The 17,052-nt window shown below is 45.9% G+C and overlaps 1 pseudogene; it reads left to right on the top strand.

The window, feature by feature from the left end:
* Positions 1-6,140: 6,140 nt before the first annotated feature.
* On the top strand, positions 6,141-6,316 carry LOC120849273 (annotated as a pseudogene).
* Positions 6,317-17,052: the final 10,736 nt, after the last annotated feature.

The following is a 17,052-nucleotide window of genomic DNA, read 5'->3' as shown; positions in this document are numbered from 1 at the left end:
AAAATATATTATCAATTTAGTGGTTCAAACCGGTTCGAACCGGTTCGAACCGGTTTGAACCGTTATTTTTGCTTCCCGGAACTGAACAGGAACCGAACCGAAAGTCGTGAACCCGAACCGGAACCGAACCGATAAAAATTTCGGTTCGACACTCTGTGTGAGACACGAAGCGCTAATTTTGGTTTGACGTAATAGTGCGTGCGACCAATGGCGTTCAGCAGCGGGGGGTAAGCAGGGGGAGGAGGGGGGGGGGGGGTCGGGCGGAAGCAGTGCGGTAATACTCAACACCGCCTGGAAGAGAAGGGTGCAGTGCTGACATTTTTGCGCCATCAGCGTAGTCTAAGGCTGGACAGATCTTGCGGATTGAAAACCACTGCTACGTCAACTCCCGGCTTCAACTAAAGTTTGAGCCGAACGTTGAGAGAATCGTCGCGTCCAATCTTCGCCCATCAGTGGCCTTTACTGATGACGCCATCTCATTCAGGATTACGGCTTTGTTATCTAGGAAGTATTGTAACACTCCCCTCTCTCTTCTACACCCCGTCCCTTCTTCCACTGCGTTGGAAAGGGGGAAGCGCGGGAGATGGTGGGAACTGCGTATAAGTTATGTCGTACCTCCAATGCATTTGACGGAAGCTCCAAGTGAGGAAATATCTTTAGGCAACTCGTCATTCGCTTGGCTCCGTCAGTAGAATCGCTGCGATTAATTTACAGCTTAGCTTTCTCAAACGTTCACGCACAGTCTTCGGTGGAGTGAGCTACCCAGGTCATATTATGTTAATTAACGTTTTTTTTTGTTTTTTTATCAAAGAAGGAAGGGCGAGGGAGGGGGAGCGAAACATTCAGATAAATGAGTAACAAAAAGACATATTGCTAAGCTACCGATCCGCCAATGAGAGTGCTGGGAACGTAGGTACGCGCGCAGCGCACACTCGCCTTGTCTGTACAAAAGATAATACATAAATAACCTAGCGAGGCCCGTTAACGAACGCACGTGTCAAAAGCCTTTTGTTTTAAATTTTACTTTAGAACAGTTACTGCAACACACTCCAGCACATGTAACTAACCCGACAGCGTACCCTTCGTTCCAGGCGTAGTTTAGCAAACGGTCTATTGAGAGAAATCGCGGACACACATGCACGGGGCTTACTCCATGCATTTGCATGTCGCACGAGGAACAGCCGCCGCGGGTGTCTCTACTTATTTGCCAGCTCCCGCCTTTTGCCCAACGTGTCGCCAGAGGCAATTGCGACTCATCCGGGAGTTGGACTCGGCGCGTATTCATGACCTCCCTTCATTCGCAGACTGCGGCGCTGAAAGCAGAACCGGAATCGGAGTCACACCTAATGAAAGAATAAGCGCGTCCGAATTAATGTCGCCGAGCGACGAACTTGCTTGTCCCTCTCTATCTTGCTTATCTTTTTATGTATTTCTTTGTTTCTAAAAAAAAAAGTTCCTTATTAGGACACTTATTTATTCTGAATGGAATGCTTTTATACAGATATACTTTGGTAAGCTTTCATATTTTACTATACGAATAAGTACTTTAACTTTGTTTAATGCTGAGGCTTACGTACTTAAATTTTAGGGTTGGTGTAGAAAGGTTAGGCGAGGTTAGGTTAGGATGGGTAAGATTTAGGTGAGGTTTTAGTAACGTTTCACTTGGGTAAGGGCAAGTAATTGGGTTTGCTTGTTCAACTTTATTTGGTTCGTTTGATTTTAGAATTGACTCCTTAGGTAAGCATGGTAGCAGCAATGTGTTGGAGATTGCTTTTGTCCCGCACTGACAGCCAATAAGGGTTACGACCAATGTGGTGCATCTAATGTTGTGGGATATTTAAATAAAACTTTGTGCCACTACAAGTGCACATATGTCGTGTCAATGACCAACCCATATGCCAACCCGAAGGGGTAGTGAAATCTATGTAATTAAATATAGCAACAAATTATTCCCTTCCTCACCTGCTAAAAACCACGCAAACTCCAGCTCTCTTTGAGTTAAATCGAATAGTCTAACTCTAACTCTCAAAGCGTAATGTCAACTTGCGACACCACATAGGTTAAAAGAACACAATACAGAAGCAGTTCAGTAAGAACACTGCGAGATTCAAACAAAAACCCCAAATATCTAAAGTCCTTACAAAATCCCTCCCGTTACTTTTGGAGCGCAGAAGCGCCCGTTTCCGGCATGAGCGGCGTCGCCGTCGCCGTCGCCGTCGGCGTAAGCGCGCGCTGCATCATGGGACGTTTCCCATAAGGAAGTCATACGGGACGTCACGTCTGACGTCCCGAGGGCAAAAATTTTCCGCGAAACTTAGCGGGACAAATTTCCCGCTAACTTGAGCGGAAAAGTTTGACGCCAAATTTAGCGGTGAAATATCACCCCCTTTGACGTCACACGTGATGTTACGTCTGACGTCAAATGCGACCCTCCCCTCCTCCTCCTCAGGAGCTGCGATCTAATTCAGCATTACAGCGAATTTCAAAGCTCTTTAATTTGTTCTTTGTGTAGGCTGTAGAATGTGAGAGTCCCCCATTCCGGTTCACGCTATTTTTGATTACGGAGTTTTCATATACCAAGTTTCCCCCTCCGCTAAGCCTTCCGCAACGCAGAAGTTGCTACTGCGCCTGCGCGCCGATAGCCTGACTGTAGATTTTCGGGTATCGTAGCGTGATGCGGAGGGCGTTGTGGGACGGCGAAAAAGATCTACGAAAACTCTCTATATTGTGTTGTTCTTTCTTGGGGTGGGCGACGAATGGAAGATAGTCAATTGTTGGGCGGTGAAGCTGAGGACTTCTCATTTTTACGAACTTGGGTGCCTAAAGATGTTCACAATGGGCATGAAAGCAGCGTTGGGAGAGTTCATTCCACGTCCGGGTAAAAGACGAGGTACCGGGCCTGTGGTAATAGTGCAATTTGTTTGGTTTGCTTTCTGCGCAATGGGAAGACTGCTAGCACTCTGCAAGCATTGCTTCGCTGCTCATTAAGAAAACCCCAAAGTTTGTAGAGGTCTGTAGCCCTTCTCCTTCCTCCCCCTCCCCTCGAGTTGCCAAAAGAGAAAAGTTTTGGAAGCTTATAAGAAGTTCCAAAGTTACCCAGTTGAACCTTAAAGTTCGACGTCGAACCTGATGTTTGACAAAAATTCGCTGTATCCTTAGAAATGGCTCTAAAATAGCAACACTGCCTACCACAAAATTTTGAAGCCAACCAGAAACAAAAAGTAGCCCAGTTTGGCTACTTATTGACAATATGAAATTATCTTCTTCGCCCCCCCCCCCCCTTTTTTTGGAATTTACAATATTACCCCTAAATTTTTAAAGCATACAAAAATTTACATCTCCGTTTATCTTTCTGAGAATTTTGAAAAATCCCTTAGCCTTGCTGTCTTGCAAAATGACTGGAAATATGGAAGGTGATTCCATTTGACAAAACAGGTGACAAACAGTCCTCTTAATTATCGACCCATTTTCTTAACCAGCACGGCCTCCAAAATTTGTGAGCACATAATTTACTCTCATTTCGTGAATTTCTTGGATTCGAATTTTTTCTGTTCTCCTTTACAACATGGCTTCCGCAAACCACTGTCATGTGAAACTCAACTTCCAACTTTCACTAAAGATCTACATTTTATTCTTGACCTTCGATCCCAGGTTGACTGCGTCTGCCTTGACTTCTGCAAAGCGTTCAAGAAAGTTTCTCACAAACTTATCATTTTTAAACTAAGTAAATTTAGAAAGGCACAGAGACCCCAAAGGTTGTATTTTTTTCTTTATTGTCTAAAACGATGCAAATTGTAGTCAAGGACACGCAAAAAAAGCGCATGCAAAAAAAAAAAAAAAGGTTTCCTTACGCGCGCGTTTGCTTTTTTGTTTAGGGCTTTTTTTTCTCCCGTTCCTCACCTCCTCGCTTCGTTTGATTTGTAACGTAAAATATCATGAAGCTTTGTAGGCGAAATTTCTATAACATTTAATTACGGCAATCGTAAAACATGTTTTTTAACGCAATTGCGAGCGCACTACGGCCCTCCTTTTTAAAATACCAAAAATCGCAGTCCGGTGTGATGTCGCCTCCTGGATTTTTATCCTCCCTCGGAAAACATGGCGGCGCTCGACGCATGTAGCAGAGGATGATCGGTCAGTCGGGAATTCGGACGAAGTGGTCTTTTTGGAGCAGAGCTCTTACGCGCCCGTTTCCGGCTTGAGCGGCGTCAGCGTCGCTGCCGCCGTCGGCGTAACCGCGCGGTGCATTGTGAGACGTTTCGCAGGATCACGTCACACGTGACGTCACTTGTGACCTCACAAGAGTCACCAGGGACGTCATAGTTGACGTCACCGCGCGTTGCATTATGGGTAAATTCCCAATTAAATTTAGCGGAACATTTTCGCCGCTGAATTTAGAGGAAAAATTTCCCCACTAATTTTAGCGGAAAAACATCCCCGCTAAATTTAGCGGAAAAATTTCCCCGCCTAATTGAGCTGGAAAAATTTCCTGGTACATTTAGCGAAAAATTTCCCCGATAAAATTAGCTTGAAACTTTCCCCGCTAAATTCAGAGGAAAAATTTCTCGCTAAATTTAGCGCAAATATTTTCCCCGCTAACGCCAGCGGGAAAATTTACCCCTAAATGGGAGGTCAGCAGGAGAGGAGGAGGGGAGGGTACGGATGAGGGGGGCATACCCTCCTCTCCGTACCTTCCCCTCCTCCTCCTCAAGAGCTGCACTCTAATTCGGCGTTACAGGTGATTGTAAATGTCTCATTTTTTAGGTGTCCGACCTTCCCATGAAACAACAAATACAGGTACATATATATATATGTACATATATACATATATATATATATATATATATATATATATATATATATATATATATATATATATATTTATTCTTCTGGGGGGGGGTGTATTTTTTGGAAAAGTTGCGCGTGTCTGTGCATACAAATATCGAGAATGTATCTGAAGGCTTCGTTTTGTGATTGAATGTAACGTATGGATAGAACTAACTTGATTGTTGTAAACTTTCTGGATAGAACATTGTTATAGGTTCGTTTGTAGAAATCGGCAAATATGATATAAAGCTATGATGTACTCCGCTCTCGCGGTAAGCTTGTCGTAGGTGGGGCAAAATTTGTTGCGAGCAGCAGTATCGCTTCTCGGCCTTTTGGCTAAGACCATCTGCCTCGGTCCTGTCTGTGTGGACCGAGGCCCGGAAGGCCTCCCGCCGCCTTGAAGTAGGGTGGGAGCTGCAGCCCGACGGTGCCCGAATCACTTGCGGAGACGTCTCAGTCTCCGTCAAACATCGCCACAGGGTGATCCGGACCCTTCGGCTCATCCTGACAGCAGCACAGGACACGGCCCTCCAGCAGAAGCCCAACCAGGACAAGCTGATGGAGCGTGTCGCCTCTGACCCAGCCAGTTCCCACTTCATGAGGTCAGGGCGGCACACTCGGTTTGCCGACTGGAGGTTTGTGCACATTGGCCGACTTAACCTGCTTCCCCTGAACGGCGCAAGCCCATGGGTTGCAGCTGCCGACCAGCGCTGCAGAGCCTGCGGCTACCCCCGGGAGACGCTGCCGCACGTCCTCTGCCACTGCATGGTACAGAGCCGGGCCCTCACGGACAGGCATGACCAAGTGGTGAGCCGTATCAGGGCTGCAGCCGCTAGCCGGTTCACCATAACTCATGAGAACCAGCCCGTCGGCGGCACAAGCCTGTGACCTGACCTGGTGCTCGTCCGGGGTGAAGAGGCCCTCATCATCGACGTCTGCTGCCCCTTCGGGAACCGTCGCGCCGCACTGGAGGAAGCTTGCCTACAGAAGATCACCAAGTACGAGCCCGTGCGGCAGCTCCTACTGTGGAGGTTCCAGAGGGCGGTAGTGGAGGCAGTGGTGGTGGGGGCGCTCGGGTCGTGGGACCCTGCAAACGACCGAGTCGTGCGTCGCCTGTGTAACAAACAACATGCACGGACCCTGAAGAGACTGATAGTCAGTGAGACTATAGCGAAAACGAGAGACATGTACGTAAAACGCGTCGGGAAGTTAGGACCATCAACGTCCACACATCTTCCCCCTCCCTTTTTTTTTCATTTATTGTTTTTGAATGTTACAGCTTATTTTGTGCAATGAACAAGTGTTAGAGATCAATTTTTTAGGTCACAAGCATCAATAAAATTTGTTCTTATCAGCTTAATATCTGACATGTATCCAATTGGTCCACAATATTGAACTTATTTTTGTAAGTGGTGTTCCTAGGAGGCTTGCTTTGAGGACGCCAGGGTTGGTCCGGTATTGCACTACTTCCGGGAGTGGCCCGTTCCCGTCTAGGGGAAAATAATAAATTACAAAATTAGATCAAATGGCATTTGTGCCATGTATTGCTCTCGGTTGTTATCCCGAATCGGGGAAGGGTTGCAACGTTTGTACCTGAACATGCATTACTATGTCGACGTCGGACGCTGCGCTGGTGATACAAAGTGGCGGACGTGAGAAAGTCGGTTTCTGTCTACACTGGATAATAACTCCACATACGCCGGGTAAAGGAATTTCGGGCCCTAAGCAGGGTTACGGTGGTAAGATTAATGACGGCAATGTGTAAATATGACCCCTCCTTCCCTCACAAAAAACAGATATCGTATATATTATGATACGTCTTGGGCAGTTTCGGTATCCGTAGATTCGCTTATTAGAAAATGAATTGTTTCACTGCATGCAAATGAAGCATGGGAAATTGTTGTTCAGAGGCTACTTCGGAAATAGCCGATCGCTCTAGCACTTAAATCGAAAAAATTTGAGGTACACACCAATGAACGAATCGGGAAAATGTTACACTAATTTTGCTGGATCAGTGGATGGAAGCATCTGAATAACGTTAGCGAGTTTTGCTATACCGTTTTTTACCATATTCATCGGCCACTTGCTATCATAATGTTCTACATGTGTAAAAGTTACATATCTGTCGCTGATCAGTCGTTGCGAATGACTGAGTTTTACGTTTACGTCATTGATTATAATCAAATGACAAAATCTTTGTCTTTATTTGAATCAAGAATGACACTTCGATTACAACTTTTAGGACTTGAATGAAATATCAATTTAAGTGTTAAAAATTATTCCATTCCAACACTATTTCAGTAGAATGTACTAAGATTCAGTTCACCCAGCCGAGTGCAGCTCCAGCCTCCACCGTGGCAAGGAGAAACTAGCGCCACAAGGCGCTAGTGGCGGAAAGGCGAAGATATGTACGGTCAGACATGGCCTCCGAGATCCCGATGCGCGCGATCTCGGAGGCCATGGGTGGAAGATGAAAGTATCTCGAAAGACGACAAGTTGGCGCAACCACTGTCGTTGGCTTGCTTGTTGGCGTGCGCCCTCCTTGCCTCCTCCTCCTCCTCTCTTTCTCTCTCTCTTTTCTGTTTGTTTGTTTGACAGGTGTCGCGCTGGCCGCTGCGAGCGGCCAGCAGAGCACCGGTTGAGTAGACGAGCCGCGCGCGCTATACTTCACAACAAATGCGCTTCGCGTGATATTTCCAGTGCAATAAAACAGAAACAGCATGTTTATTGAAATGTATTTTTATTGAACACCATGCAAATAAGTTGCGGTATTTCAAACACGTATTTACAAATTCCGTTGGCAGTTTACCGCCCTCCAAGTGGAACCAAGAACTGTAGTAAGCAGTAAACGCAGTGAACGTTGTCAAATATGCAAAACGATATCAATTACTTTAATTTACAAGCTAACAGAACAGCACTTTTCACACTTTGAATTATCTAAATGGCCCTAAACAACTCCTACAACCAAAAATGCAAAATACCCAAACAAACAAATAAACTCCCAAATTTCATTTCATTTATTGATCCCTTAAATGCCCACGTGGGGCTTTATATAAAGGGGGGGGGGGGGAGGGGACAGGCAGTCTTTGTGTCGATTCAATTACAATAAAGCAAATCTAATTTAATATTTAAATTCTAATAAGCATTCTAAAGTGCAGAAAGCCCTATAAAAAAACATCAAGTCCAAAAATCAGGGATGTGGACGAAAAATACCAACACCGATTGCGCAGGTAAGCAGGTTTTTATGATCAACCCAGAAGCTATTCACAACATTCAACCCAACAAATACGTGCAATTAAATATAAAATACTAGGCGCACAAATAACGTGTTTTCGCTATATGCCAGGTTTTTGAGTATCAGTGACAAGACGTCCATTCTGCAGGGTGCATATCAAAGGTGAATTGTGTGAAGTTTATTATGGTTTGTGTGAAGTTAGTCTGCCAGGGGTGAGGCGACCGGTCTCCAATTTTGAATTGGCAATTTGAGCAGCGCACTCTAACTGCTAGATATGACTTCCAAGTTATACCGAAAAGAATACTTTCGACATCCACGCAATGATGCACAAAAGCCATAAACAACTCTCTACTTGGTCAAATTAGGTTGAAAACGTTTCACGTTTTCTTTTTTCAGATGCTTTACGGGGCACAGTTTTTCAGTAGATCCCTCATTAAGTGGCAACGCAATGGAGAAAAAGAACAACCAATGTTTTGGAGGGACTACATATCTGACTGGGGATGCTTTTCGGTACTTTATTCTAAGTTATAAACACGAAGCTGTCAAATTAAGTGAAGATTGCTCTGAAAACTACTCACCTGGAGGAACCAGTCCTTGCGACAACGGACTCGTAACAAGAACTCAACAAGGGGAACGAGTTTTTCCGCAAACCAATCTTCCTACAGCTTGCAAGCGCGGTAGCGCCGAAGTGCTCGCTGCAGAGACGGCGCTGGTGCAGCTTGCTCATCGGCAGGCTTCCAAAGTCCTGGCGATTTCCGTATGCAATCCATTTCGATGCTCTAATGGAAATATTAAGAAAGATCATCTATTTCAATGCTTCCAGTTTCGAACGCTGACAAAAAAGTTTGATATAAAGGCTCACCTCTCATCTGTTGAAAACCGGAAGAATGAGCGCTCCGATTATTTTGTTTTTTAAAAATTGTTACACCCTTTTGTTGAGCAAAGATTTTGTAAAAGGCCGTCATGAGGCACGCAACACACTCGGCAGAATCTCAGCCTAACTAAAGACGTCTCTAAACATTATCTGCGCGCAGCCACGCAGCTCCATACTCTGTACTGTTGTAGAATCTGCACTATCGATTTCAACACGCGCGGAACGGGTTAAAAACTAGAAATGACGAGTTCAACAAAAAAAAAAACAAAAAAAAACGGTAATTTGCTTTTACCCTTACTGTTGATTGGTGTGAAGAGCCCCGAGTGTTTTGGTTTCGGTAGCGAAGATCATATTCACGACGTCGGCGCTCTAAAGCACAGTGGCGAATATAAACATAACAGCCTGGTGGGAGACGGTTGGGTAGCCCAACGACTCTGCTCTACGGATGGACGTACGAGAAAGAAGCTAGGAACGCAGCGCCACGTAGCGGCTCAATGGGAACTTCGTTAGCTGCATTTGGCTGGTTTACCTTTGATTCCGTGATAACCATTCCCATCGCTTTATTCTGTCCTTCATCAATCAGCCCATTTTTTCCCTGTCTGATGCTTCTGAGCGGAACTTAAGATCTAGTTCTGTATTTGAAGGAATCAAGCCTGCCTTGCAAGTGATGCTAACAAAAGGTTGAACACAAGTGGTGAGGCAAACAGACATTGTATTGCAGTTTGGCAGGCCAACACGTGCATTTTAACGTATGCATTCGCAGTGGTATGAATGAAAATGAAGTGTGTTCCCATGCTCCAACAGATTTTTTTTTGCTGCTCAAAAATGAACATTTGACTGCCCCGAAAAGTGCTCTTAAATGATACAGATTAATCGCATCACTGCACCAGGTAACGGCATGCTGATGGCGTTTTGTTCTTTATGTGTCGATCACTCTAGACTCTTACTGTGGGTCTTTATAACCACCTCTCCAATTCCCACGCCAGGTGCCACCAAACTGCGTCTTTCTTACGGTTCTGCCGCCGAAAACCGCTACAATTGCGCGTGTTCTGGAAGTTTTCTATCTGCCGACGTGATGCAGGCTACCGCAGTCTAGCGCAATCCTTTTCTTCGCTCGCCAGTGAAGCAACCCTTTGTCGGCCGGGTGTGACTTGTCCCTGGCGTGTTTTTGTCATTGTAATTGGTCGGCCTGGCCTGGTCGCAAAATGAAGTTGGCATCGCCCACCAGCACAATCCTCCCAGGTTCCAAATGACCAGACTGTGTCGTCTTCCGAGAGCCTTGCAACAGAAGGATGCCATTGTGGGGCCTCCTGCTCCGACGGTCAACAAAAGGGAGAGTTCTTGGAGGTGTGGCTTGTGGTCCGCTTTGAGACCATTGTGCCGGTTGTCCACGGGAGAACCTTCCGAAGGGTCTTCTGAAAGCCGATGATGAAGATCCTCTTGGTCGTTAGTGGCTATAGAGTGGCTTATGACGACGTGGGTTCGCCCCACAGAACTTACCGGCTGTTGGCAGCTCTGCGCCACGCCGTTGCGGTGGCGCTGCTGTAGGCACGCCGCTTGAGCAGAGGTCGGCATTTTAGGTCACCCTCACTCACCCTCACAGTCACACTCACCTAAGTCCCTCACTCACCTTCACCCTCACAGCTACACTCACCTTCAGCCCCTGACTCACCCTGATCCTTACAGTCACACTCACCTTCAGCCCTTCACTCACCCTCACTGAACCTCACGGCCCTCACGCACTCCTGGTCCTACGTCACTCACCGCCCTCATGACCCTTACACACTCATGGCCCTCACGCCTTATACCGCCCTCACGGCCCTCAAGCACTCATACTCCTTACGCCCCTCACGCACTCATGGCCCTCACGCCACTCAGGCCCGCTTCAGATGAGGCAATTTCGCCCAGAAACTTAACATCGCAACACCTGCAACACGGGCCGCTCGCGTTCACACGCAGCAACGAATTGTTGCAATTTGCCATCGTCATCATGAAATTTTATTTTTCTTTCACTAACTAGACACACAATTACGCGCTCTATAAACCTGTATTTATGCATTTAAATCTCGTTAAGAATACTAATGCATCTTTCTGGAACAGTTTATTACCAAAAATGATCAATTTGAAACCAGGACCAACTCTTTTGTAGTCATAATCACCGGCACGAGGTAACACGTGAAAGTATCGCGTCCCAGATTGAATGCAGCCGCTTCAAAAGTCTTCGAATTGCTCCAAGTTGATCACTTGTTTCGAGCCGGGCCCGATCTCAGCAATTCGTATCAATCTACGGAAAGCTAGGGGTCAATGTGCCAGCAACACCAAAATTGCTGAGAAAGTTGCTCCGTCTGAAGGGGCCTTACACACTACCCGCCCTCACGCCCCTCACGCACTCATGGCCATCACACCCCTCACGCTCCTCACACACTCACGCACTCACCTCCCTCACGCCCCTCACGCACTGATCGCCCTAATACCCCTCACGCACTGATAGCCCTTACGCCACTCACCGCCCCCACGCCCCTCACGCACTCATGGCCCTCACATGCCTCATGCACTCACCGCCCTCACGGTCCTCACGCACTCACGGTCCTCACAGCCCTCACGGCTTTCACACCACCCTCAGTCATGAATTTTCCTGTTTCAGAAACTCACTCACCCTCACCTCACCTGTGAATATGAGGGTGAGTGAGGGTGAGTGAGGGCCCTCATGAGTGAGGTTTGCCGAGGTATGTGCATGAGCAGACGACTCGTAATCCACACGAATCTGGTTTCTGCGTACGCACAATGCCCACTCCCGGTGTGCGAAAACAGTGCCCTGTTTATAAACATCGTTGTGCTTGTCTACAAAATAAGTATGTGACGTATTTCAGCTCTCGAGAAACAAAATTGCTAAAAACAATTTAAAAAAAAAAAACGGAATTCTATGATTTTGGGCAATGAAAGGGGCGGAAGGAGTTCGAGCGGAACGTGTGCCAACAAAGAACACCTGGAAGGGAAATGACCGTAGCAGTTTGGGGAAAGAACTCGATTCTCCAAAATTTTGGAAGGACGATTTGAAGAAGTTTATACTTGACTGGATAGCACAATCGCTGGTTATCGTCTCAGGAGTATCTATAGCTTGTAGGGACGAGCAGCCGAAGCACGTCAAGAGAATCCATTTTATTTTAGATTCTGTTGTAAAAGCATGTGGCGAGTCGAACATACAGGTTGATTGATGTTGGACGTCGTCAAGTGTAGCGTTTCTTTTTACACCACTCGACGCCAAAAATACTTGCACAAGTGCGTGGGTTCGTTTTGGTCTTCGCACGAGAGTTCTTGTGTCATATTTGCGCAAGATTCACGTCTAATTCTACTTTCCTCCCTTTGTATGCTCCAGTCTCCTCGCACTTGATGATCTGCTTCGCTGTGCGCAATTTGCATTTCTTTTTGCCTAAGGACTTGTGGAAAAGCTAAGAACTCGTAAACGGGCTTGACCCCTTGGAGAAGGGAGAAACTGACGAACTCGCCAGAGGACTTCTCCCTGCAGCGATATATTTTGCAGAAAAACGAGAAACGGACAAGTTCGTTTGATTTTATGATATTATGCACTGCGCGGGGCATAGGTGACCGAGTGGACTAGCGCACACCAGCTCGGAGCACGTGGAGCGAAAGTTCGCGCTGCAGAACCCAGCGATACTGGATTAAATTCCCACCCCTCCCCGTTTTTATCTGGGTGACCCTCGTACCGGCCTGCGGTCGTATATCACTACTGCCGTGGTACACGTTAAAGACCCCAGGCTAGCGGTTGCACTGCTCAGGCCAAATGACTCATCTACTTGAGACACCAGGGCTGACAAACTTCCGACTCTATACACATACACACAACATTCTGCATTATTATACATGATGTATTATGTACATTATATGCATTACATTCATTATATATATTATACAGTATACATTATATAATAGGCATTAAACCTACACACAACATATAAACATACACGCAACGTTAATACAGGGCAGTCTTGTACACGTTACTAAAAAAAGTAATTGATTACAATTACTATTACTCTGGCTAAAAAGTATTCGATTAGATTACTTGATTACTCGACGGCAAAAGTAATTGGACATTACTTAAAGAAGTAATCGTTACTTTTCCGATTACTTTATTCTGTGAAGACACATCTTTAGCGCTCATAACAATGAACTACTTCCAACCTATAATTCACATTTGCACAAGTATTGAAGAAGAAAAACTGACTCCCTCTTCGTGGTCGTTGCACCTTCACAATGCGGACACAAGCATAGAATTCGTTTGAAGTTTAATGATTTGGGCGTTCGCCAGTGTGTGTGTGGGGGGGGGGGGGGGGGGGGGGGGAAGCAAAGGGGGTTCTAGATCTTCTTAAGCTTGAGCAAGATTTGTCGCTCAAAGTTTGCGTCACTCATTTTATTATTCACATGTGAATGAGCTCAGCTCCAGGATTTGGAACGGATCATGTGTAGTACCCATTAGCAGAAGAGATCGCCCCGACCACTTCTCAACTCGAAACATTGCTTGTCACAAAGACCACGTAGGGGAAATGGGGAAATATTTCAACTGCCTTTGCTATATTTTGCATCCGCTTTAGGCATTCTTCGGTTCTGGTTCTCCTACGGGCTGCGAGTAGGTACCCTAAGCAGGATTTTTTTATTTTTTATTTCTGCGTGTGTGTGCCTAAGGGGGCTAGTTTGAACGAAGGACTCACAAAGCTACATTCTGCTTCTTCAAACTTCGCCCTGAATGGCCTTTGTCACGCACTGTGGCTTTCCTGAGGCTTTCCACTCCCAGTCAAGCTCGAAAAAAAAAAAAAAAAAAAAAAAAAACAACAACAAAAAAACGGAGATTTCACAGAAACTGTACATAGAAAGAGATTGACCTCGTTTCCTACATTTCCGCAAAAATCTTTCTTTATTTCGTTCGAAAAAAAAAAAAGCAAATTTTATTTTTGTCATTTTATAAAAAAATGGCGCGTTTCGGGGGGGGGGGGGGGGGGTCCCGTGGACAAATTGTAACGGTTACAAGTAATTTTATTACTTCAAAAAGTAATCAGATTACTCTTGTGATTACTGCCTAATAAAAGTAATCAACTGATTACAAAATTACTCCAAAAAGTAATCGATTACAAGTAATTTGATTACTTGTAATGCGTACGGTACAAGTCTGATACGGGATACGGCCCATTCGTCACATGTCGATTCGTCATAGGGCAACTGGTAACAGGCCCGTTCGTCACAGCGGAACATTGGTCATAGGGTGATTCGCTACGCTGGCAGTTTGTTACACATTGACTTCAAGATTGTTAAACTTTTTTTTTATATCTTGTTTTCTTTGGAAAGTTACGAAAGGGGGCCACTTAATTAAATCCGTGCAAGGCCAGTGAGGTTGACTACGGGAAACAAATTATGACCCAATGACCCCAAGTTAAGGCAGCATGCAGATTTTGGCCTGCATGTTGTCCTTATCGGGGTCACCTTTCTTACAAAAGAACTTCGAGAACATAAAGTTCACAATAGAAAAAAGTCCACCGAACGCGATTCTTTTTTTTTTTTTTGTGCCCCGTTTCAGGGCTTATTATGCCGGTTGCCATCCGATTATAAAAATATCACTCTTGATTTCTAAATGGAGGTAGTTACTACTAAGAAAGGCGGCGATATGCTTCTTCACGAAGGACATTCCTACACTTGCATTAAGGTTTACGAAACTGCGTTGTATTGGGCCTGCCGGCGAAGAGAAGTTTGTAAAACTAAATTAGTCACCGATCACGCCAAGACTCGTGTAATCTCTTATTCAGGAGGCCATACGCATGCGTTTGACAACACCAAGATTAATGTGCTTGGGTTCGTGATCAGATGAAGGAAAAAGCTGGTATGTACCAAAATCTGTTCCTGCTCTTATATTTCCAAAACAACCTCACTAATGTCCTTTATTCCAGTGGAAGGCCGTCTAGCACCACACCAAATACTTCTAGCTGCGGTTGCCTGTGTCAGTGACGACACTGCTTTGCAGATTCCCGCACCGCCAACACTTCGGCGCACCATCCGCAAGCAAAGGCATCGGTCGAATTTCGAGTCCAGCGTATCATCTTGCAGAGCCGATATACGATCGAATGACCACAGAGTTCAAAGTAAAGTGTATTGCAGCGCAAAATCAAAGTGCGCGACATATTATGATAATAATGACTGTTTTACCTGCATGCAGACCACTGCCAAAGGAGACTCCTTTCTCCTCCACGATAGCGGAGAGGGCGACGGCGAAAGAATCCTGATCTTTGCTACCGAGCGCAACTTGAGCTGTCTGGCTCAGGCGACTACGTGGTTCGCGGACGGGACCTTTAAAGTGACCCCGGCGCAGTTCTACTAACTGTACAACGGCGTGGTAAAGTCACTTGTTTACAGCTTGCTGCCCAACAAATCTGAAGCTACCTTGAAAAGGTGAGCATTCAAGAGCTCTGATAAACCTATGAAACGGAACGCTCGGTGGTCCTATTATTGGATATGTGTTCAAAAACTTCAAGATATGTTCGCTCGTTTTACGGTTTTTCGACGTCGTTCTGAGTCACATGGGGCTCAACTGCCTTGAGGTGGCTTACACGGACATCAAGAAAGCGGCCATCAACGATACAGGGATGCTTTTTTTTACTTATCCCAGTCGGTGTATAGGAAGGTGTGCTCCAGTGGTCACCTGAGTCGCTACAATTCAGATGACGAGTTTGCTGTTCTGGTATGCGGCATTCTATTTATATGTCTTACTGTTGTCTTCAGGTAAGCCAATTGGTTACTTTATTTCTTGTTGATTTTCAAATGGGAATGCATCCAGCGTTGGCCTTCTTGCCAATCGCCGACATTCTCGAGGTTTTCCCCACCGATGCCTCACTTGTGGCGGACTACTTCGAGGACGTGTATATCGGGAGACCCCGTCGAAACGGCTTGTCGTCGGCCACCTCCCCTCCTCGGGTTTGATTCCGAGTCAAGAAGTCCAACGCGTCAAAAGGTCCAACGAGTCAAGAGGTCCAATATTGGACCTCTTGACGCGTTGGACCTCCTGACGCGTTGGACCTCTTGACTCGCCGTGGATCTCCTGACTCGTTGGACCTCTTGACGCGTTGGACCTCTTGACCCATATTGGATCTCTTGACTCGTACCTCGATGTGCCAAGGTACAACGCGTCAAGAGGTCCAATATTGGATAGCTTGACTCGTTGCATCTCTTGGTGTGAAATATGTACAGGGAAGGGGTGTGAAATAAGTACAGGCAAAAAAGAAAAAAAAGAAAAAAACAGCTATGAGGGCACCTAAGCTTTCTCTTACGATGTGAGAATGCGCGAGCACTACCTTTTCCCGAGTTGTGTTTCCGCCACGGATAGCGCGCTAGTTGCGCGATCAAGAGGGCCTGGGTTCGAAACCAGGCAGGGGATGGTTTCGTGCTCACGTAACCAGGGAGGTCACGTGACCAGAAGCTTTTTCTTTTGTTAGGTCACGTGGTAAGAGAGATCACGTGACCAAAGATATCACGTAACTAGAGTTCTTTTTCTTTATTATTATGTTGGATTGTGTTGGACAAGTCACGTATTTTGCCGACGGATTTTGCCGACGGATTTTGCCGACGGCTTTTTCGCTGACTGAGCCAGGTAATGCTCGCGCATTAAAAAAAACAGACAACAGAGATGCTAACAATAAAGGCGGAGAAGAAAAATGTCGAAAAAAGAGCAAAAAGTTGAGCTGTGAAGACTTCCACATGGCAGGGGGGATCTCACGAACACTTCTTTGATACATCGTTTCTGGCCGGTAATGTGATCAGTGTTCGTGCGTATGACCCGTGGTTTGCTTGGTTTCTGAAGCGACAGATACGCGCGCGCTGGGCTGTGGGGATCGCATGCTGGGCACTGGATTTGTAGACACCGGAAATCATTGTGGTTATAAACTGTCAAGCTTATAGCAACATTCGTTCTTTGGGGACCTGTGTGCCTTCTCTCTTCTACCCCTGACCACAAAGTCGTAAATCTGCATCTCCCGTGTTGCTCTCCCTGGCGAATATCGAACACGTAACCGGAAAGGTCTTAACATTTCACGATTTGAGATGCCCTTTTTTTTTTTTT

The sequence above is a fragment of the Ixodes scapularis genome, unplaced genomic scaffold (genome assembly GCF_016920785.2).
Source record: "Ixodes scapularis isolate PalLabHiFi unplaced genomic scaffold, ASM1692078v2 PGA_scaffold11__112_contigs__length_91849675, whole genome shotgun sequence".
In the NCBI taxonomy this organism is placed as follows: domain Eukaryota; kingdom Metazoa; phylum Arthropoda; class Arachnida; order Ixodida; family Ixodidae; genus Ixodes; species Ixodes scapularis.
Note: the sequence above shows the minus strand (reverse complement) of the source record. Positions and strands in the feature narration are given on the sequence as shown.